Source organism: Herpailurus yagouaroundi, unplaced genomic scaffold (assembly GCF_014898765.1).
Source record: "Herpailurus yagouaroundi ecotype Mexico unplaced genomic scaffold, PumYag 141, whole genome shotgun sequence".
NCBI classification, from domain to species: Eukaryota; Metazoa; Chordata; class Mammalia; order Carnivora; family Felidae; genus Herpailurus; species Herpailurus yagouaroundi.
The window spans coordinates 59,498,102-59,520,969 of NW_024412396.1; the positions used below are offsets into that span (position 1 = coordinate 59,498,102).

Consider the following 22,868-nt stretch of genomic DNA (forward strand, 5'->3'; position numbering starts at 1 on the left):
GGTTTCCTTACCTCTCTGTCTACCAGATTCGGATTCCCTGGAAGGAAAAGCACCTAAGTCTGTTATTAGCACTTCGTAGGACAATGACAGACACTAACCACTCAAGAAGTGTTAAAACAGGAATGAACGAATGAATGATTGAATAACAGCATAAATGAGTGGTAATAAAAAAAATAAAGAGATTATTCTCTCTTCACGGATAAAATCATTGTGGCATTTAGTTACTCCATCTAATTCTGCTTTGAAGAAATGGTGCTGTAATTATGACAAAAAATAAAGTAATCAACACTCTTTTAACAAATGAAATGCAGCACTTTTTGACTTTCAGTGTTTCATAATTACTGTATCTTTTACTATAGTTATTACAAATGTTTTAAGCTACAGGAACAAAATTAAAAAGAAAATCAAACAAATCCTGAGCGGATAATTAACACATTACTATGCCATAGCCATTCTCTCTCTTTCTGTTCCTTATGTTACTTTCATGTCATTTACTGTAAATATTGACTTGGACCCCTATATATGTCAGGTACTGTTTTATGAGTTAGGGATACACAGGGAACAAGATCAACAAGGTTCATGGCTTCACAGTGTCCATGCTGGGGGAAAAGAGGGAAGCAATCAATGACAAATCAATAAACGTATTAACAGTAAGACTTCAGAACAGAATAAATAATGGAAGGACCAATATACTATGGTGTACATAACTGATGGTAAATGGTGTTTCTGAACCATAAATGGTGGTTGGGAAGGATCTATCTAGAGAAGTAATAATGAAATTCCTGACCTGGACAACAGTGCCTAGAAACTTCTCTTTGTCTGCCTGATCATGACTTGGACTTCCTAGTCCCAAATCCATACCTACTTTGGTAATCTCCCCAAAACAATGCTGTGGCTGATTAAGAAAGAATTCCTCAGAAGATGGAATTTCAAGATTATACTTACTCCTTATTTCATGGATCTTCCAGCTGCTGTCAGATTTCAGGCTTGAAATCTGTCTTGACATTTCCTAGATGCATTTTTGTTTTGCCTTTCCACTAGTTAATTGGTGACATATTTGCTATTTTTCAGTGATTTGCCAGACCCATGGGCACAGTGGGATACTTGTCTTCTACAATTGTACTTCTCATCAACCAACCAACAAACAAACACCAAAAAACTAAAGCTGTTGAAATTGATGAAGCAAACCACAATGTCTCAAGCTTTAGGAAAAATGTTTCTGGTATATCAAATGGAATAGAAAATTATTTGATCTTGTTAGTAAGCATTTTCTTGTTTATTTTGTGTTTAATACAATTGTCTTCTCCAACAAATGGATTATTTTCAAGAGACGTCCTTTTTTGGACAAAGCAACTTTTGACAGTCTAATTTAGTGATGTTGCCATGAAGAAAACTTGAAAGAGAAGGCAGAAGCCAAGTGCAGCAAAATGACACCAAATGGCACATTTCCCATTGTTTTCAAAACAGTGTCTGTTGTCACATACCCCTACCAATCTCACACACACACACAAAAGCAAAGCAAACCACAGAAAGAAAAATACGCATAAAAAGAACAGGAAAGGCACACAACCAGGCATGCACACAAACCACTGATCCACAGGTTTGAAGACTTTAAACCATAGTTTCTTATTTTAGCTTCGAGAAAAATGGTAGCCATCTTTAGATGGCTATTAAAGTTTGTAAGTGGTAAATCCTTTGACGATTTCTTCAGTCGTTTCTTAGACGAGCCAAGAGCCTCCTGCCATCCCAACTCTAACACTTACAGATTTTTTCTTCTTTCCCTTCATTTGGCAATTAATCACTCATTACCATGTCTGGCATCTCGAGTATTGATACCATGAAGTGTTATATAAATGGTTCATTTCCCTCGGCAGGTCTCCATACTTGGAGCACTCAGAGCTTCTGAGAGGCTTGAGTCACATTGATTGATGTTTCTCTATATCCTTGTAAATAATTCAATTACTTGAACACAAACATACAAATATGCATGTAATTACAAATTTTAATAATTAATTAATGAGGACAACAAAAGGTCAGGGAAGTCTTATCTGAAGAAGCAAACACTTAAGACCAGCTGAGCGGTTGTAGAAAGCACATTTTAGCAAGGCTGAAGAGCAGGAAGTAAATCCAGGAATCCCAGGATAGCTGATGATTACAAGCCAACAGGGAATCTTGGAGACATAATCTGGAAGAGAACACAGAAGCCACATTATACAGGTGTTTTTAGGACTTACTACCTAAAATTTGAATTTCATTCCAAGTATTAAAAGATAAATGAAACGCATTAAAATTTGGAGGGATTTTATTTGAGCAAGCATTGACTCCAATCAGGCAAGACCAAACAGTAGGTAGGAGAGCTTTACCCACAGACGCTAGGGGGTAAGTTTTTTTTTTTTTAATTTTTTTTAAGTTTATTCATTTTTGAGAGAGAGAGACAGAGGGTGAGCAGGGGAGGGGCAGAGAGAGAGCAGGAGACAAAGAATCTGAAGCAGGCTCCAGGCTCTGAGCTGTCAGCACAGAGCCCAAAGCAGGGCTTGAACTCATGAACCCTGAGATCATGACTTGAGCCAAAGTCAGCAGCTTACCCAACTGAGCCACCCAGGGGCCCCAAGGGACAAGGTTTTTATAGAGAAGATGGGAGCAAAGCAAGGAAATCATTTATGTGACTATAGCTTAAGTACTTGCATTATTTGGGAAAGTGAAGTTCATTGTTAGTGATTGGTTTTCTTCTTAACCTTGAGTTATTTTTAGGAATTGTCTCTGGCTTAGGTTCTAGTTTACTTATGTAGGTGACCAAGGTGTTACAGCCACCTCAGTGTAATGCCTCCTTGTTTGATTACTTTAACAAAAATATAATGGAGAACCAGGAAAAGATATTATGGAGGATAGTAAAATTTTATATTGTTAAAATGATGCCACATTATTTTTTTCCTTGACCCAAGGTCTCACGATTCTCTTCTTTCTTACATTGCTTCCAGATTAACCAACTTGAAATACAATTTCTCTTTCACTCTCTTCAGAATTATAATCACAACCACTGCACTAATGGAGAGCTTGCTGTGTGCATCTCACATATATTTTCACATTTATCCTTTATTATCACCATAAAACTCTGGTGATGGAGAGATTAATACTTCCACTTTAAAGATAAAGAAACTCAGAGCTAGAGAAGTTAAATAGCCTGCTGTATTTACCCTGGGTTTGCCAACTCTAAAGCTCAGGGTGGAATACTGTCCACTATCTCCCACAAACCACACTGTTCTCCTGTTACCACCTCAATCACGTTTGAGCTCATAAATGTGTCCTATTGGAATACATTCATAAACGCACATAACTCTCCCTCTATTCCCATCCAACAAACTGCAGTTGATCTGTTTCCTTTACCCGCTCGTCCCCATCTCCAAACCACTACAGAACGTGCTTATTCTACCACTTTTTGTGATAATTTACTAGAAAGACCATTGGTCAGCAGGAAAGTTGAGTTTTCATTCAGAATTTTCCACTTATTGGGCCTCACTGAGCCTCAAAAAGTTAAAGTTAGAATGGTAATCTAACCTACCCACTCCAGGAATGGAGTGAAAATTAAATGAAGTGTTGAACATAGAGTTTTTTTTTTTTGACTCAGAAAAGGACTATGTAAATGTACATTTTATTTTATATATTGTTTTAGACCCTTTCTGTGGCCAGTAGTGATTCCCCCTACCCTCCATATATCTAAATGCCCTCTCCCAGACTGAGAGCAAGGGAACACTATGGACGCAGATATTCTCATTGATCTTAACCACCATATTCCTTTTGTTCATTGTCATGTTCATACCTAGTTAAGAACAAATTATTATACTGTCTTGTGTTTTCCATATGTGTATTCATGCTTGGCTATCATTGACGCAGAGTCAGTACAGGATCTTATTTTTCACTGTCTGCACCCTTACCAGGTCCACCATAGTACTGCTAGAAAAGCAAAGAATAATGGTTCAGAGAACAGGTCCTGGCAACAGACAGACCTGGTTTGGAATCCTGACTCAAACAGTTAGCTGGAAAACATTGGCTAAAAACTCTCCCAGCCTCATGTTTCTCACCTTTAAAATGGGGTTATTAATTCCATCTTCCTCTTTAAGTTGTTGTGAACTTTAAGTCAAGAGAAGTATGGGTAACGCAGTGGTTGGCTTCCTTTCTGTTAACTATTACTCTTACCTTCCTTCTTGCTATAACTGGTGTAGTGCCTCATTTATTTTCGTGTTCCTCAAAATCATCAGTTTCCTGGAAGTTTAGTTAATGTCTGTTTGCTAAATTAAATATATCATCTATTCCTTTGGACTTCTGTATGCAGTGTATCCACGTTAAGCAATTGGACTGACCCAGATTTTCTAGAAGAGCAATTTCCACTCAACCTAAGATAAACCCCAGCCAAGCTTCCTCACACCTTAGATGAAAGAGATTGTACTTTGTTTTGTCAACTGATAATGCCATTTCACACAGACCAACAGCAGGTATAATTTACTTTGAATAAGTCCTATCAGTGGTTATCATGATATTTTTGTGTATTTCATAATTTTAGGGGCACCTAGGAGGCTCAGTAGATTAAGTGTTCTACTCTTGATTTTGGCTCAAGTCATGGTCTCACAATTCATGAGATTGAGCCCTGAGTCAGGCTCATGCTTTGCATGGAGCCTACTGAAGATTCTCTCTATCCCTCTCCCCCCTCTCCCTCTGCCCCTTCCCTGCTCATACTCTGTCTCCCCCCCCACACCACCAATAATAATAATAATAATAATTTTAAAGTCAGCACTTAAGGCTTATTTTTCATGGAATATAGAAATAGCCCAGCTGAAAAACTTGAGTTGATAATTGTATTTATTTATTATTTATGTATGTAGGTATGTGTTTATTTATAGATTTATTACTGATAACTAGGGATTGTATGGAAGAGTATGTGTCTTTTTTTTGAAATGGTAAAGAAAGCAAAGTATGGAATTGCTCCCCAGTAACTAAGTGAAGAATGCACCTGCAAATGACTTAGTTTGCCATCTTTAATCTCTGAATGGTTTTAACTAGATATTAATTAGTGTATCATGTTAAATTCATTACACACTTTATGAATATCTTGAATCCTCTTACCATAAGTAAATAATATAGAAAGCATAAAGGGTAAAATATTAAGTAATTTGGACAAAGAAGACTTTGGAAAACACTTTACAATAAACCTATATGCCTTTAGAACTATATTAACAAAATTAATTTAAGAGGGTTTAATCATGCCGATTCTTGTTTACATTCAAGGGATTAAACTCACTGGTGGATTTGAGAATGGAGGTTTTTTAAAGGACAATGTGAACATAATTTGGCCTTTAGCTAATTTGTAATTGAAAAGTTCAATTCATTAGCAGATTTGTCTTTAAAGCTTATGTGACAGAGCCTATCATTACTTTAGAATTTCGCAGAACACTGAGGTCAACTGAGCCAAGGAGTTCTTTGAAACTTTTAATTTTTAAGTATGCAGATACGTTGCAGACTTGAAGCGTAAGTAGAGGGGAACATCAATTTAACTTCCTCTGCTACAATTCTCTTGTCCCTTTTCCTTTCCTTCTCTCTGTCTCTGCTGTTGTCTTCTTCCATCTTACCTGCAAGTAATTCTAGTACATGGAATAGACTGGTGGAACAGAAATAGAGATCCCAGAGCTTACCAAGTCTGTCTCAGCCTTACAAACATGAGTCCAGTGGGAAGGGTAACTGATTCAGCCTGATACTAGAGTCTGAGACTGAAGGCCAGTGCAAATGCTGTTCCCTGAGAATGGGTTGGGAGGTGGGGTAGAGATGTAGTCTGCTCCATAGCTATGTGACACTGGGCAAGTTGTTTTACCTCTCTCCACTTCCATGTCCTCACCTATAAAGTGAAGATAATATCAATGCCTACTATAGGGATTTTGTGAATGCGTATTGAATAAGACAATCTCGGTAACCACTTAACCCCGTGCTCTAAGCAGTGTATGGTCAATAAATGTTTGCTGTTATGAGGACATGCTTTTTTGTATTATTAATATATAAGATATATAGGTAGGGAGTATAAGAGATATAGAGAGGGAAATTTTAGAAAACAAAATAGCCTGGTAAGAAGAGTCAGATTAAAATGGTAGCATCTCTAACCATCAGCATCGCTGTCTGGAAAATGGGAATGATTATAGTGTCTACTGTTTTAAGAATTCATCGAAACACTGCGCCTAAAGCATTTAATCTGGTGCCTTGCACATGATGAACACTTGAAAAATGGTGGCTGTTATGATGACAATAGTAGTAAATAATATGACATAGAGTCGGGGTTAGCAGTGGAATGACCTGGTTGCAATGTATAGGTTAGAGACCGGGACATTTTGAACCAAATGACAAATGAGTCATTGAGTCTTACAAAATCATAAAGAAAATTGTGATACTTCTTTCTCTCCTGAAAACCCTGTAAGCCCTTCCCATCGCTGTATCTTAGTGCTCCTTAAACGTGTCACTTAGATCCTGTTTCCACATATGTTATTATATGGTATGCCTCCTACTTGATCGTCTCGTAAGGAATAATGTGCAAGCAAAGACGTGCTGGCACCTGAGTTATGTTTTTCCCAAATACAGGCAAAAACAAATTTGTAACTATCAAATTAAAAATGAGATCATCACTAAAAAACCCAAATATTGTGTTGTGATAGTGTATGGTCCATTTTCAGGAAACGTTGAAACTAACACATGTTAATTACCACCATTGTTGCTACAAGTCAAGAGGTTCTGGGAGTAAGAAAAGTCACACTGATTTCAGTTATTTCGGTTTGCTTGTCTACTATGGTTGCTTGTTGGTTCTCCTCAATCCCTAATCCCTCTACAGTTAGTCCAATCCTGGAAAGCTTTTCACCTGATACTCATGACAAGGTGATCCGAGAGCTTAACATTTTACAGACAGCTCAGACATTTCAATAGATTTTTCCTATCTCATTTCTTGTGCATATGTGTTGTGTATTTTATTATATTAATGTTATGCATAGTGTGTGCATGTGTGTTTATTCAATATTATAGTATATTATATTAATTTTGCACAGGCTAATGAAAATCAGGATGTGATATTTCTAAGTCTAAGCCTTAGGTCTCCACAGAAAACTCAGGTAAAGTACTGAAGTTAGTATTTCTAAAGACAAACTTCTACCCCTAGTAGCTTCTTTCTTACCCCCCCCCTTTTTTTTCCTCCTCCCTCCTCCCTTAATATCTCTTGAAAATGGAGGTAAAGTTGAGTCATTCAGCTCAAGTGGTCCAGATAATTTACTCACCTTAATACTTCACTTGGAGATAGAGACTATTAATTGTTACAACTCTGAGTAGTTGAGAGATAAGAAAGATGTACTGAGGAAAGGATGGACGTAAAATAGCTCATTAAAGCATCCTCGTCCGCCCTCCCCTCTCTGAGATTCAGGGAGCTTTTATGATCCACCTGTGTGATTCTCATCATCACGCTAACCCAGCGCTTCCAGGACGACAGAACAGTCCCCTAGACTCCCTCTGAGCTTTGGGTCAGGTTTTTCATTTCACACATCATTCACCTCCTTGCTCCAGTGATCCTGAAGAGCCAATAACCCACCTGATCCTGTGTGCACATTAGCGCCAATCATTTAAATGCATACTTTGGAGAGGTGGAGACTATAATACGAATTCCTAAAAAACATACACACTGGGGACTTTTATAGTGGATTCTCTTAGAAATCACCTCAGAAAGTGATAAAATTTCAAGCCAGAAAACAGAATAGTTTATAGGTTCTGACCAACCTTCACGATTACAGTAATGTTTCCTTGGGTGAGCTTCTCTTTTTGTGCTCATAATATGGAATTGAACTTGAGTTTACATTAAACAAACATTATTTTCCTTAAATACAAAAGACCTTCTTCAGTCAAGTTGGCTTAATGTGGCAACCTATCGGAGAACAAGGAGAATCCATTTTTAACTGTAAATTGGTCCTTGTCTCGAAATATCCATATGCTCTAATATTCAAAAGTGAATATTCCCAAATTTGGTATTTTCTACCTGACACCAACACAAATAGCTTAAAATTAAATAGAAAAAATACACATAATACTTTAAAGCCAGCAACCTGAAATTGGGCCAGTTTGTGATTTAAAAGAAAAGTAAATTAATAATTGAACATTGATGAGATTTTTTTGCTCCCACTAGAAGCTTTTCTACTCCTGTGTTAGGTTAACAAACAATGATTACATGTTTGGGGCTGCTATAAAATATTAATTAGCTGGAAAAAATAGAAGATTTGAAGAGAAAGTAATATCAGCCACATTTTAACCTTAAAATTGCATTTGTATTTGGGTGCATAATGTTAAAAGGACATTACTCAGTAGCAGAACCCTGTGTTTATTTAGGAATTGGGTGACTGTTTTGTTTTGTTTTTATGGAATCTCTTAACCCTGGGTAATGAATGTTGATTAGACTAGGGAACCAATCCCAGTAAAGCCAACTCAATTATAGCTATTGGTTTAAGCAGGAGCGTTCGACACTTACTTATAAAGAGGGGAGGGGTTATTTTGGAAAGGGGAAATAATAGGAAAATGCTCCTTCCCTTAAAACTGAGACATGAAAATAGAACACATTTCTTCCTAACCTTGGATATTAAAGTTCATAATGTGATGTTTGGGGCTTGCAGTCATATTATGAATACATTACTGAGCTACTATGGTAGAATAGTTCACCTCCTGATTATATTTTCTCATGAGATAATACATTTCCTATTGTTGAAGTCATTTGTAGTAAGATTTTCTGATACCTCAAACAGAAAGCATGCTAATACCTTTAACTTCAAGATTTTGGATCTTGTTTGTGTTAATCAGATTGAGCTGAATAAGCCAAAGTTTATTTCCATCCACATAAATTTTGCCACATTTCAGTGGATTTCCAGGTAAACTCATCGTATTGACTTAGGGATTCTTTATTTTTAACATCTTAAGGTCCTGCAATCTCAACACATGATTTCCAGGGTTACTGAATGAGAAAAAGAGAGAGATAGGGCACTACCTAAAACTTTCTACTGCCGCAAAACGATGGTGACTTTGATTTAGTCCATTAGCCAGAGCCAGACACATAACTCAGAACATCCACAAGAGACTGGGAAGTGTAGGAAACCTCTTGGATATTCAGTGAGCTTTTAAAATCCTCTGTCACAGTGAACATGGTCAGGCTATAGAGATGCTAGATGTCAGGATTAGGGAATTCACTGACAAGAAGGGACTCTCCTGATTGATTCCCTTTAGTACTCACTTAGTTGGAAAAAAAATTTAGATTTAACTTAATTCCAGAGAAATAGTTTTATAAGAGCTAGAATAGGAGAAAAGGCAAACTGTAGGGAACCACGCATGTGTGTAGTAGACGGTCCCTAATGGGGCAATGGTCCAGAGCATGGACGTTGAAGTTTGATGGACCTGTGTCTGTACAGAGCTCATTTATGTGCTAAGCTGTGCAGCTTAGAGTTTCAGGGTGAGCTTGAATTGCTCAAATGTGCTTCGTTCATCGAAAAATGCACAATGTATGATAAACCTTATTTTGCTTCGTGGTACAGTAAGCATGAGTGTTAAGTGAGTCCATCAGTGACCTGAACAAAATCTTGAGAATCCAGTATGGCATAGTCATCTCTATTGTGTGCTTTTCAACACCACCAGGCAATTCTCAAATTCTCAGCAGACACTGCCAAGGTGTCCTATGAATATAATGCAATTCTGACGCTATCTCCTTAGAGATAGTGTCATATCCTACAGGTTAAGTGCTCGGTCTCACAGCACTGCTCCCACTTCACACACCAATTCCAAGTCCAGGTGTCTATAAACTGCTATAAATGGGAAATTCCCACACGCCCCTTCTTTGGGTCCAATTAATTTGCTAAAGTGGCTCAAGGACTCAGAGAAACATTCACTTACATTTAGTATAAAGGATGTGATAAGGGATACAGACGGATAGTTCGATGAAGATGTACATAGGGCAAGGTTCAGAGGGTCGAGAGTCCTAGAACTTCGCCCGCTCCTGGAACCACAGTGCACAATGCTCCAGACGCATTCACCAACTTGAAGCTCATCTTTTATCCTTGTTCAAGAGATTTTATAGATCTTTAATCTCCACCCCATCCCCCTTTCCCAGAGGTCAGTGGGCAGGGTTGAAAGTTCCAGCTCTCTAATCACTTAGTCTTTCCGGTGACCAACCCACTAAGGCTATTTAGTGGTCCTGTCCTAAGTCACCTAATCATCATGAGCTAAGGTGTAATTGAAAGGAACTCATTATGAATAACAAAAGACGCTCCTACCACTCAGGAAATTACAAGCATTTTTAGGAGCTTTGTGCCAAGAAGCTGGGACAGAGACCAACTATATTTCTTATTATACCACACTATCCTATGTGAAAGGAGCATTTTCTTTTATTCTCTAAACTTGCTATTCAGTATGCGTATATTATAACTAAAGTGCAGAATAAGTAAAACGAATAAATGTGTCATTTTACAAATAAAACAGGGCATTCTTTCTTAAGCAAACTTTTTTTCTTCTCACTGTCCATGTTTGGTATTTTACAATAATGCCACAATTTTGTCAGTGGAAGGAGGGTAGAAAAGTCAATTAAGTATATTTAAGCTTATATTAGGCAATTACAGTAAATGTAATGCCATACCAATAAGCATGGGTGATTTTCTTAGGAAAGTCTTAGATTATAAATTCTTCTGCATTGTATTTCCCAACTCTCTGCAGTACATCCATAAGAAATAATGCTAGAGAGATTCTGTGATATTGATGTTTTAAGTGCATTTGGCATAAACAGCACCCCTATTATTCAGCCATAATTGTGTCAAAACTTGCTACTGTTAAAAAAGAGACAATACACTCTAAATGGAGTCACTTGTGCTAAACCCCACATCACTAATTTGAGACTTACTCCTTAACTCAATTACAATTTCAGCCCCTCCCAGAAATGGAATCTTAAACCAGTCCATTTAGAATTACCTGGTCAGCACTAGTGAGGTAATCTGTTTGATGGACCCTGTGGTCCTCTAAAGGAAAGTGACCTTGCCACAATCAGTTCTTTGCTAGTATAACTTTCTTGCCCCACCTCCTTCTGCTTATAAAAATCTTTCATGTTGTACAGCTCTTCAGAGCTCTTTTCTCTTTGCCATATGGGATGCTGCCTGATTCATGAATCCTTGAATAAAGCCAGGGAGATCTTTAAATTTTACTCAGTTGATTTTTTTTTTTACACTACACTTTCCTATTTTAAATATACAATGAACAAGAATAGCTTGGGTATAAAAGACTATTAATCCTTACATGTCACCAAAGGCAAACTTTGGCCTTTAATGAATTGCATTTGCATCATGGTGTGTGTATGTGCATCCATGTGTGCATGTGTGTGCGCGTGTGCACACGTGCGCACATGCACGTGTTTCATGCAGGTGTGGCGAATTGGAAGAAGAGAGGAAGTAGTGTTTTCTTGTAGCCAGCTCTCCATTCATTCACCAACTCCTAATGAGCACTTACTGTGTACAGAAAATTGGGCTAAGAGAGCAAATACGTTCTGTGTCTGTAAAAAGTAAAATTTAGCTGCAAAGGTGGACATTACATAAATAAATAAAATAAAGTACGATCAGTGTCATGGCATGTTAACATGTTCAATGAATATTTACCTGATGATATGACCTAGTTTAAGTGAGTTAGGGAAGGCTTAAGGGCAGAACAGATACTTAACTGAATAATGAGTAGGAGGTAGATAGGAAAAAAAAAAGTGGGAAAACCATACCCATACATCAATGCATGCCTTCTTTTATTCTGAGATTTTAGTTTCTGCATTTTGTTACGTATGTGTGTGCTCCGGCCTTTTTTCGGTCACATTGGATTCTGGTAAATAAGTACATGTGTGCTAGTTATGGGACCAGGAAAAAGTTTTTAACCAAGCAGATATCCTTGATTCAAACTGTTAAGTTGATATTAGTTAAAACATCAGCTAACCGGGTGCCTGGGTGTCTGAGCATCTGACTCTTGATTTAGGCTTAGCTCACGATCTTGCAGTTGGTGAGATTGAGCTCCCCCATCGGGCTCTGCAGAGACAGTGCATCTATCTCCTGCTTGGGATTCTTTCTCTCCCTCCCTGCCTCTCTGCCCCTCGGCTGTTCATCCTCTCTCTCTCTCTCTCTCTCTCTCTCTCTCTCTCTCAAAATAAGTACTAAAAAAAAATTTTCAGTATAAATTAGCATATTGATATATTAATTAAAGGCAATTAACATATTAATTAAATTTTACCTCTGCTTGTGTTCGGTGGACCAGAAGAAGTAGATGCCAGGACCAGAAGAAGTAGATCAGCAGGAGCAGACGGACTAGGGGAGAAGCATAGACTGAAGAATGTGGACTGATTGATGAAGCAGAGCATCCATTGTGCACATGTACTGACCCACTGGATTAGAGAGGGGGCAGAGTGATAAGGGCTGCAGTAACAGTAGTGACCACCAACAGCTGGATATTGCTCTCCAGTGACACACAAACACCCATTCACGCCTAGTCTTTGTTTTGATCTTTATGTCAAGACACCTTCAATCCAATATCTCAACCTCTTACACAGTGTAAGACATGACATAATGCATTTCGTATTCCAAATCTACCATTAATTATTGCTGAGGCTTTAGGCATGACACTGAAAGCATCTTTGCCTGGTGCAGGTCTTTCTTCTATGATACAAAATATTCATGTTTCTCTCAAACCAGAAAAATGAATGCCCGTTCCCTTTGTAGAATAAATTATGAAATTTACTTTATCATTCATTCTTTCCAGTGGAACTCTTGTTATCTGATGCAACCAAGAATCAATAATAAAGAAATGGTGAATATTTGTTATAATGTCCTGAGGCTCAGCATTAGTGACAAGGATATTTCTAACTACCAACTAATAAATGGATCTTGATTTAATGAAAATTATGTATTAAGGGTGAGTCCTGCTTTTTTCTATTGAGAAGCCAATTTTATTTACTCAGTAAACAATAGTGAGAGACTACTGCACATTGGAACTCCAAAACAAATCTGATAAAACCTTATTCATACAAAGTTGGCCGCTAGAGACAGATAAAAATTCACAGTCCAGTGTATTACTTTAACTTACATGCACGTGTGATTCTATAACAGCACATCTGATCCTCACAGTAAACTTGTGGGTTGGATTAAGGCAGAAAGTTCACGTAATTTGTCTAATTGCCTGGAGTTTGTAAAATTGGTGTTTAAATCTTAATCCTTCACTCCAAAGTGTGTGTTTTTCCCAATAAGTTCTGATTATTTGAAAACTAAGAATCAATGGATACATATGCATGCATCCATAAGTAGACCTGTATAATTCAAACCCATTTGTTCAAGGGTCAACAGTATTTTTAAAAGTTTCTTATATGCATATTCAAATTCCCTGATGTACTCCTTCAACTAAGGTGCATACCTCAATACATACATGTTATCCACAAAACCACAAATTCAACCATGGTATAGGGGGTCTCTCTCCAGAAGGGTTTCACCATAAGCCACGTACAGGGTCATATCCAGTCTCTTCTAAGAGCCTACAGGCCCTGGTCTGACCCTGAATCACCAGTCAGGACTCCTCTCTTCCCACTGTGGTTTCCAGTTTTTATTCTGTCACTTTCTCACTCATACAAATTGATGTGCCTCCTTCCTAGGGTCCTGTTCTGTCAACCAAAGGGGATTCGATTCGATCTGTCCTGTTCATGTCATGAAATGCTTCATTTAACCTTTCCTCAAAGCAATTGATGCCAGCTAGCCGTAGACCTCCACAATTAAGGGGACCAGCAGGAAGCAATCTATTATTAGTGATCATTGGAAGGAATAAGGATCAGCCCCAAAATGGTATGTGGTCACCAACTCTAGACAGAGAGTTTTGCATAATTTTATGCCTCACCTGCAATGAACTTGTATCATCTACGTCTTAATAGGAATATTGGGTGTTCCTTTATGCTGTAAATGTAGTGGTACACGTGGAAACATCCCAGTCTGAAAATAACACACCTGGGCCAGTCATTAGCCCGAATAAGATCATCATAAATATGATGGTAGTCAGGGTGAAGACCAAATATGTTGCTGCTAAAAGCTGTCCCAAGATTGCATGACAAGAGTTCTGTTATTGAGAAGAAAGAAGTTTTGCAACAATACCAGGGTGGTGGTGGCATAACTTTGCTGCACTCTTACCTTGCCAGCCACTCATTCCTTTTCCGACTGAATAGAAATGATTGTGTTTCTTCCTCACGTTTGCCTACTCCTGTTTCTTGCCTCCATTTACATTATGTATATTTTAGTATGCAGTTGGCAATTGACTGCTTAGCAACTATAAAATTATTTTGGAGAAGAATCTATATCAAAAAGGCAACTTTCAATAATGTAGTGCATGTCCTTGGAAAACTAATTTTAATGGAAAGAGATGTTCAGCCAATACAGATATGCTGAAGAGTATGAACATACATCTTAGTATATCTACACATAATAAAAATGGGAAATTAATCTTTACGGTCCTTGTTTTAATTATTTTTCTGAAGAGGTATCCTATTTATCTATTGTTTGGCTCTTTTCCTAAACCAATACTATTAAGAATTATTTCTTCTTAATCATTACAAACAGTTGCTACATTTCTTTTTTGCAGTATGCTTATTTCTTTTTATATGTAGGAAAAATAGAGAGTATGTTGTATTACAATGACATCAAGTCATTCCAAAATTTTCTGGACATGAAGATTCACAATTATGCACATTACAGCATGCCTAAGCGTGTATGTGCAGGGGGTGGGGGTGGGTAAGAGTGACAATTCTGCATTTAAGAAGACATACTGGGAAGGTATAGTATGTAATATACAAAGGGGGGAAGAACACGTACATAGGGGAGCAAACAGAATATACAGTTATTTTAGTTTTCCTGCAGCACCTTTTTTTTCTAGGAATTTAATTTTTCTCCCCAATTTCATTATTGAAGCAGGAGTAGCCATATCACACCATGTCTTCTTTTCTTGGACAGAGTTAATGGATCTTCTAGTAAGACACAGGCTTCAAAATTGGCTGGTAGTAGGAACACCCAGGCCACCAACACCACTGAGCCACCCCAGATGGTTGTTTCAGTGGTTGGGAACCAACCATAAGCTGAACTTGTGAGACACTTCATCAAGATTTCTGCACTTGAGCCGAAGAAGCTGGAGTATTAATTCCTTGGATGTTTGAATCACAATATGTGCAATAAAGAAACCACCCACAGCCATGTTTTCTGCTTCATGAACTTAAATGGGGGAAGATATTCTACAAATGAAAGGGGCTGAGAAAAGAGATGCTTGGAAAGGAGCAGAGAAAAATAGAGAAAAAGTCCTAACATTGTTGGAATCCTCGGATCCCTTAATTTCTGAAGCCTCACTACTTTCCTTTCATTGGTTTCTGAATTCAAGAATCTCCTTAGTACATTCCTCCTTTTTGAGTAAGCTAGTTTGAATTGAATAGCTGTTACTTTGCCCAAACATGTGTTAAATATACCGTATGGTACCGAAGAGTTGCCTGGATCAAAAGTGCAGCAAAGTGGACTGGCCATTGCAGCCTCACCAAAGGGCTGTTCAGGTCATGATCTAATATTGGGAAACACAAGGATCACTGTGAAAGCCTCACTAATCAGGGGATTTAATCCAAATTGTGTGGCACCACTGTTCTGTTGCACCTGCATTCTCAGGACCATGGTTAGCTGTCCAAACTGCAAAAACACTTTGTATGGCAGAAGCAGGGAGTAGTTCTCAGACTACATTAGATGCCCACTTCATTCAAAGAACATACAGGCCAATAAGACAAAAGGCAGACTGAATAATACTAGGTCAAGATGATTGACTTCCCACACTTCCATAGAGCTGGCTGCTTTATTATCCTACACAACTCTTTATCAATAATCTTTACTCTGTTCCCCTCTCTTCTCTGACCCAGGCTTGGTTATCACAAGAGTTAACATTCTTTCCTGCCCTATACATGCAGTCAGGAATATGGAGAAATAAAATGAGTCAGGATCTGGGATTTTCTGAACCAGAATACATCACCTTTTAAGATCTATGACTTCAGAGTTCAAGGTAGACAAGGGTATATGTGGGTCCCTGCTTTCCTTCCATCTGCATTAGAGGTAGAATGAGCTTATGGTGGTTGAATCACCAAAACTACTGAGTACATGCTTTTCTTCTTTGAGAGACAGAGACAGTGTGAGTAGGGGAGGGGCAGAGATAAAGGGAGAGAGAGAATCATAAGCAGGCTCCCTGCTGTCAGCATGGACCCCAACGTGGGGCTTGAACCCATGAAACTGCGAGATCATGACCTGAGCCAAAACCGAGAGTCAACAAATACCAGCTGAGCCACTGAGGCAGCCCTAGTACATGCTTTTCAATAACAGTATTTTATATCATTTACCTGAATGTATGTGAGTGTGTGTGTGCGTATATGTTTTGTTTTATTATCAGTTTTATGGACTTATTTAAGATGTCTGAGAACTACTCACTTCAGATAAAAACTATTCTTGACAACTCTTTATGTCAGTCTTTTTCTTATATTATTATTATTATTATTATTATTTTGAATTGGTGGGTTTCATTTCAGGGTGATAATAGATGATTTGTACATTTTTAGTAATCATCTGAAGGCAAGCCACCTTTGTTTATTAGTTTGCTATTTCTCCTGGGAAATTATTTTCTAGAATTCCTGCCCAATTGGTCCAATTTAAGGACTCTTAAGCCAAGGTTGAGGAGATAGAATAATAAAAGTCATCATATGACCCTGGTATTCATGACATAACTTGTACTTTACTCATAAGCTTTAGTCTAATTTTGAAACATTTTCGACTATAGATGCTGGAGAGGATGTAGAGAAATGTGAACCCTCTTGCACTGTTGGTGGGAATGCAAACTGGTGCAGCCACTCTGGAAAACAGTGTGGAGGTTCCTCAAAAAATTAAAAATAGACCTACCCTATGACCCAGCAGTAGCACCGCTAGGAATTTACCCAAGGGATACAAGAGTACTGATGCATAGGGGCACTTGTACCCCAATGTTTATAGCAGCACTCTCAACAATAGCCAAATTATGGCCTAAATGTCCATCAACTGATGAGTGGATAAAGAAATTGTGGTTTATATACACAATGGAGTACTACATGGCAATGAGAATGAATGAAATATGGCCCTTTGTAGCAACGTGGATGCAACTGGAGAGTGTGATGCTAAGTGAAATAAGCCATACAGAGAAAGATACCATATGTTTTCACTCTTATGTGGATCCTGAGAAACTTAACAGAAATCCATGGGGGAGGGGAAGGAAAAAAAAAAAAGAGGTTAGAGTGGGAGAGAGCCAAAGCATAAGAGACTCTTAAAAACTGAGAACAAACTGAGGGTTGATGGGGGGTGGAAGGGTAGGTCATGGGTATTGAGGAGGGCACCTTTTGGACGGAGCACTGGGTGTTGTATGGAAACCAATTTGACAATAAATTTCATATATTAAAAAAAAAGTAATTTTGAACCATTTTCTCTGCAATCCAGAATGAGATGATAAAGAGTAATCTGGCAGTTTCTAATGCAAAGTTCTATGTTCTGAATTTCTGAACGAACAGATTGAAAGTATCAAAGATGAGGAATAAGATGTAGAAGTTCCTAATTGTTGAGGGATTGCAGGAGGAATGAGGAAGAGAGAATCTTGAATGTACATCTGAAGGACAAGTTGAGCTGGGTGGCCATCAGGTAGGTCATTAGCAGCTGCAGCCGAAAAAATTATGTCTATAGACTGCAGCTTGCTTATGGCATGAGATGTGTTGTATTCTGGTGCATCCAAATGGTGATTACAGAGTTGTGGTCAAAACTCTCTAAGGTGGGCATGTCTGTATTCATCAGAATACAGCTTGTGTGAGGACACAAGAATGGGTTAATTGGAAAGAATAAAATGTAGTGCCTCCTGGACACAGTGTAATTGGCTCCCACTGGCACATCAGGGCAACATGCCAGGTTCTGGTGTTGGCAGGGAATGAGTTCTCAATTAGGCAAATCTCTCTACTTCTTAACCACCAGCACTGCTAATGCTCTGCTCTTTGGCCGAGATTATTGCAATAACTGCTAACAAGTCCCCCTGCTACTCCTTTTGCTCCTTTACAGTCTACTTGCCACATGTCAGCCCAAGAGATCCCTTCGATTTGTTAAGTTACATTACATCACTTGTCTGCTCAATGACCTCAGAGAGTTCTCACTCACTCAGTAGAAGCCAAAGTTCTCATGGTTTATAGGGCAGGTGCTATATGTTCTGCTTCCCCCACTCCTTGCTGTTCTGATCTTAAATCCCACTCTTCCTGAGTTCATTTATCTCAAGCCACAGGTGACTTCTCACTGCATCTCCAACGTGAAAGGCACACATCTTCCTCAGGGCCTTTGTACTTGCTATTTCCTCTCCCCAGCATGCTCTCCTCTACATAGGTATATGCATGCTCCAGCACCTCCTCAGGTGAGATTTCAGATTTCAACATTTCAGAGAGGCCTTCTGAGCTTACTGTCCACCTGGGTACTTGAAGTCCATTTCTAAAACTATAATTTTCTGTATGGCAATTACCAACCATATATACGTGTATTTCTTTTGCTTAATTCTCTGTCTTCTGACACTCAAACACAACCTCTGTTTTATTCATGAATTTATTGCTGGTATATAGTATGTTCTCAATGCCTATTGCATACTTGTTAAAAGAACTGAGCCCTCCCTTCAATACCCAGAGATATCAGCAATTCCTATTTACTTCCTTTAGGGGATATATAAATACATGTCACATATGTGTATGTGTATAATTCACTTATGCTTAGTGAGCGAAAAGAGAAAGAGATTAACAAAAAATAGCGTAACGGAGTATAATTAAGAAATAGTTAGAGAAAAAAAAAGTGGAGTGTCAAAATTAAAAAGTTCCAAAGGAGAAAATTGTAAAGGAAATCCTAGAGAATGGCTAAGGGAGAGCCACTGGATTAAAACTGTAGGGTCATCCATTACCTTTAAGAAGAGATTATTCATTTTTAGGAGAATGGGAGCAACTCATGAAAGGGTTTAAGTTACATGTACCTGGAAAAGAGACAGGGTGTCTTAGAGAAATAGGTGATTACAAGTCTGGGGCAGGAAATGTACCTGGAACATCTTGTATTATCAGAAATTAAGCATGTTATCCAAAAGTACCTGAGAGTCGATTTGAAGACAGCCTCACTGGTCAAAGATAAGACAATTTGAACATTGCTAAGAATAGCAAATGCTATGGATGAAATACATTAAGAATGATTAAATACATAAATTCATAACAAACACAAAATGAGCAAAGAAAACACACTGGTCATCACTGGGAGATTGTATAAAAACTCAAACTCATTATTTTGAAACTGGCAAATGAAAGATTAAGCATTTCTATGACCTTTTTGATAATAAGTAGAAAACTAGTAAACCAGGTATGAGATGAAGGTTTTTTTTCTCCCCTTTATAGAGATTTTAATCTGATAAAGAAGACATTATAAAAAATAGAATTATCATTTTGAAACTTCTGTTTGAATAAATGAATCTAGGTACTGATTATCAAGAATTGTGAACACACAAAAAAGTAGACATTATGTGTTTTCCGATAGAAGGACGTACCACCTACCAGCGAAGCAGCCTTGCCAGAAGAAACAAAAATGAATCAGATCAGACCTCTATAAACAGTTAGCAATTTACAGAGGAATATATTAATCTGTGCCATGGAAATATAATCAACACCGTGCAGACTGTGGGGAATGTAACAGGACAAACAACCTTATCTCCAGCAAATAAATCACAAGGATAAATAAGTTGGGCAGAACTTACAAAAGAAACTTAAAGAAACATCAACAAATTACATTATTTGAATTTTATGTGGGCTCTGATTCAAACACATAAAAATGAATAAACATAATGAGACAGTGGAAATTTGAACACTAAATGGGTTTTTGACATTATTAATGAATTATTGTTAATTTCTCTTAGATGCAACAAGGAAAATGGAATATCTTCATCATGAAATATTTGGGGTCGAAATCATATGATTGTTTGGTGTCTTCTTCATAAATCATTTTCTCTATTTTCCCTCAAAAGTCCTCTCTAATTATTAATTATTTGTGCTAAGTTTGTGTTTATCATAAGCAGAGCCTGAGATGAGGATTGTGTGCAAGTGATTTACTAAGGAAATGCTCTGGGAGAGACCCACAAGAGTTCAGAATCAGGATAGTGAAGAGGAAGAAGCCAAGTGACACAGAGCATCAGCCTCAGATTCTGCAAAGAAGCACAAAAGTATTAATTATACTTCAGAGAGTATTTCAACCGGAGATCTGGGAAACACTCAAGGAGTCTGGAAATGGGAAGTCTGCAGGAGTCCTGAGTTGGAGGCAGTTTCATGGCCACAGGGACACAGAATGGTGAAGAGTATGACCTCAGGAGTCAGAGTTTTAAATTCTAAATCCTGGCTCCTCTACCTACCGTGATTCAGCGTTCCTATCTGAAAAATGGGGATAATAAATAAAAATGGGAACACTTCACAGAGTCACATGAGACAATACCTTTATAAGTCATTTAAAACAATGCTGGGGTTTTAAACCTGAACATGTATTAGAAATGATTGACCCAACAATAGCGCTACTAGGAATTTACCCAAGGGATACAGGAGTGCTGAGGCACAGGGGCACTTGTACCCCAATGTTTATAGCAGCGCTTTCAACAATAGCCAAATTATGGAAAGAGCCTAAATGTCCATCAGCTGACAAATGGATAAAGATGTGCTTTATATACAAGGGAATACTACTTGGCAATGAGAATGAAATCTGGCCATTTGTAGCAACGTGGATGGAACTGGAGGGTATTATGCTGAGTGAAATAAGTCAGTCAGAGAAAGACAGATACCATATGTTTTCACTCATATGTGGATCCTGAGAAACTTAACAGAAGACCATGGGGGAGGGGAAAGGGGAAAAAAAAGTTACAGAGAAGGAGGGAGGCAAACCATAAGTGACTCTTAAATACTGAGAGCAAACTGAGGGTTTATGGGAGGGTGGGGGAGAGGGGAAAGTGGGTGATGGGCATCGAGGAGGGCACCCGTTGGGATGAGCACTGGGTGTTGTATGGAAACCAATTTGACAATAAATTATATTTAATATAAAAAAAGAAAGGATTGACAATAGATGCTTTAATTGGTAAGTGCCTTGAAATGTACATTCTGCTTTTAAGGATCCACAAAGCCAGTAATAAATATAGATGATAATAAATATACATGAATAGGTAGATGGTGGTTGTGAAAGACTTGGGAGGATCTAAACAGAGGTGGGGGCTGCCCTAGGTAGCACACTCAGCAACACTGATTTGCATGCAACACTCTTAGGAACAGCACCCAGAACTGGAATCTTTAGTAATACAGGGGAGGCAACATAGGATCACACTCCCAGGAGGAAAATATGTGAAAATGAGGCATAGACTCCAAATGTTACTTGAGTAAAGGGGCGATTTGTTGTAGTAAGAGCTTGAAGCTGAGAACCAGATAAGATTCTGATTACTGTAAGCAAAGGATTAGGTTCAAGTAGAGGGAACATGCAGCTTGATTTGATGATATAGACTGACATCTCATTTGGTACTGAACCACCCTCATTTTAGAGACGAAAAATCTTACATAAAGTTTAAGCAATGTGCCTAATTAATTCAGTAATGTGCCCAAGTTAACTCATTGATGAAGTGGAACAGTTGTGACTAAATCTCAGATCTTATAGCCATAGAGCTTGAGTCTTAACTTCAATACTGAAATTTTAGTCTTAAGCATTTAAGGCTATTTTAGGTGATCATCAGGTACTTGACCATTAAGTTTCATGAAGATGTGATATGGCCTGTTGATGGAATATATCCCATCAAAACAAAAAAAACGAGTTACAGTGTGCTGTAGTTAGAATGTTGTCCCAAAGTATGAAGCATTATTAGTGGAAATCCGAAACGGGAGCAAAGGCATTAAAAAGTGTTTTATCTGTGCCCTGACTCAGCCTCCAATAGATCTGGGAGATGTGAAGCTGACTTTGCTATCAGTAAAAGGATGCTGACAGTGGGTTCCAAAAAGGAAAAACAACATGCAACATGAGACTGATCAAGCCCATCGGTCTCAAGCGTAGAAACAAATAAATATAGCTACGGCAATATTTTTTGCCTCACCGGTCATTAATAATGTGTCAGCAAGCATGAGACCATTTCCATCCGGCTACTATATTAATGCCAATTTAGGAACAAAATAGGAGTAATTGACTCAACATGTCTACAGTCACTTGTTTACCTAAGAATAAAACACTGAGAGGCATATTGGCAAATTAAATGAAAATGAATCCTGGTCATAATCAAATAAAAATACAGTACATCCAAAGAGTGTTCTAGTGTTGAACTTTCCCCCATGAACTAATTAGCTGGCTGGCATGTCTTTCTAAATGTCATCTTATTCAGCTTTTTGAAATGCAAGATGTTAAAGGGAAATCCACATTTTATTGTAAAGCTGGAATATAAGTCTTTGGCTTTGTTATTCAAAATGGAAGCGGATTTATTTTAAGGTGATTTTTTTACTAAGCATAAAAATAGAAATTCTAGTAAATTTTAAATCCAGGACGAATGCCCAGAGTTCTACCCATATACAGAAAAACTATGAAAAAATTGTTACCATCGTTGTAATCTAAGTGCTAGAATAAAATCTCGTGAAGCTGGTACGTCACTGCCCACACTCAGTACTTAAGGGAAACAAGCTGGATTCATTTTTTCTGAGTAATGATAGGTCAGTATTTGGTATGTAT

The 22,868-nt window shown here is 38.0% G+C and overlaps 2 long non-coding RNA genes across 4 annotated transcripts in view; both read left to right on the forward strand.

The window, feature by feature from the left end:
* The window catches only part of LOC121032147 (uncharacterized), a 172,121-nt gene extending 156,840 nt beyond the window's left edge, over nucleotides 1–15,281 (forward strand). For all 3 annotated transcript variants that reach the window (XR_005791104.1, XR_005791105.1, XR_005791106.1), the window contains 3 exons: nucleotides 12,823–12,975; nucleotides 13,706–13,892; nucleotides 15,048–15,281. This is a non-coding gene — a long non-coding RNA (uncharacterized LOC121032147). The remainder of the gene's footprint in view (nucleotides 1–12,822; nucleotides 12,976–13,705; nucleotides 13,893–15,047) is intronic.
* Nucleotides 7,074–12,808, forward strand: LOC121032149 (uncharacterized). Its single transcript, XR_005791108.1, has 2 exons — nucleotides 7,074–7,136; nucleotides 12,322–12,808. It is a non-coding gene; the product is annotated as an uncharacterized LOC121032149 (long non-coding RNA).
* Nucleotides 15,282–22,868: the final 7,587 nt, after the last annotated feature.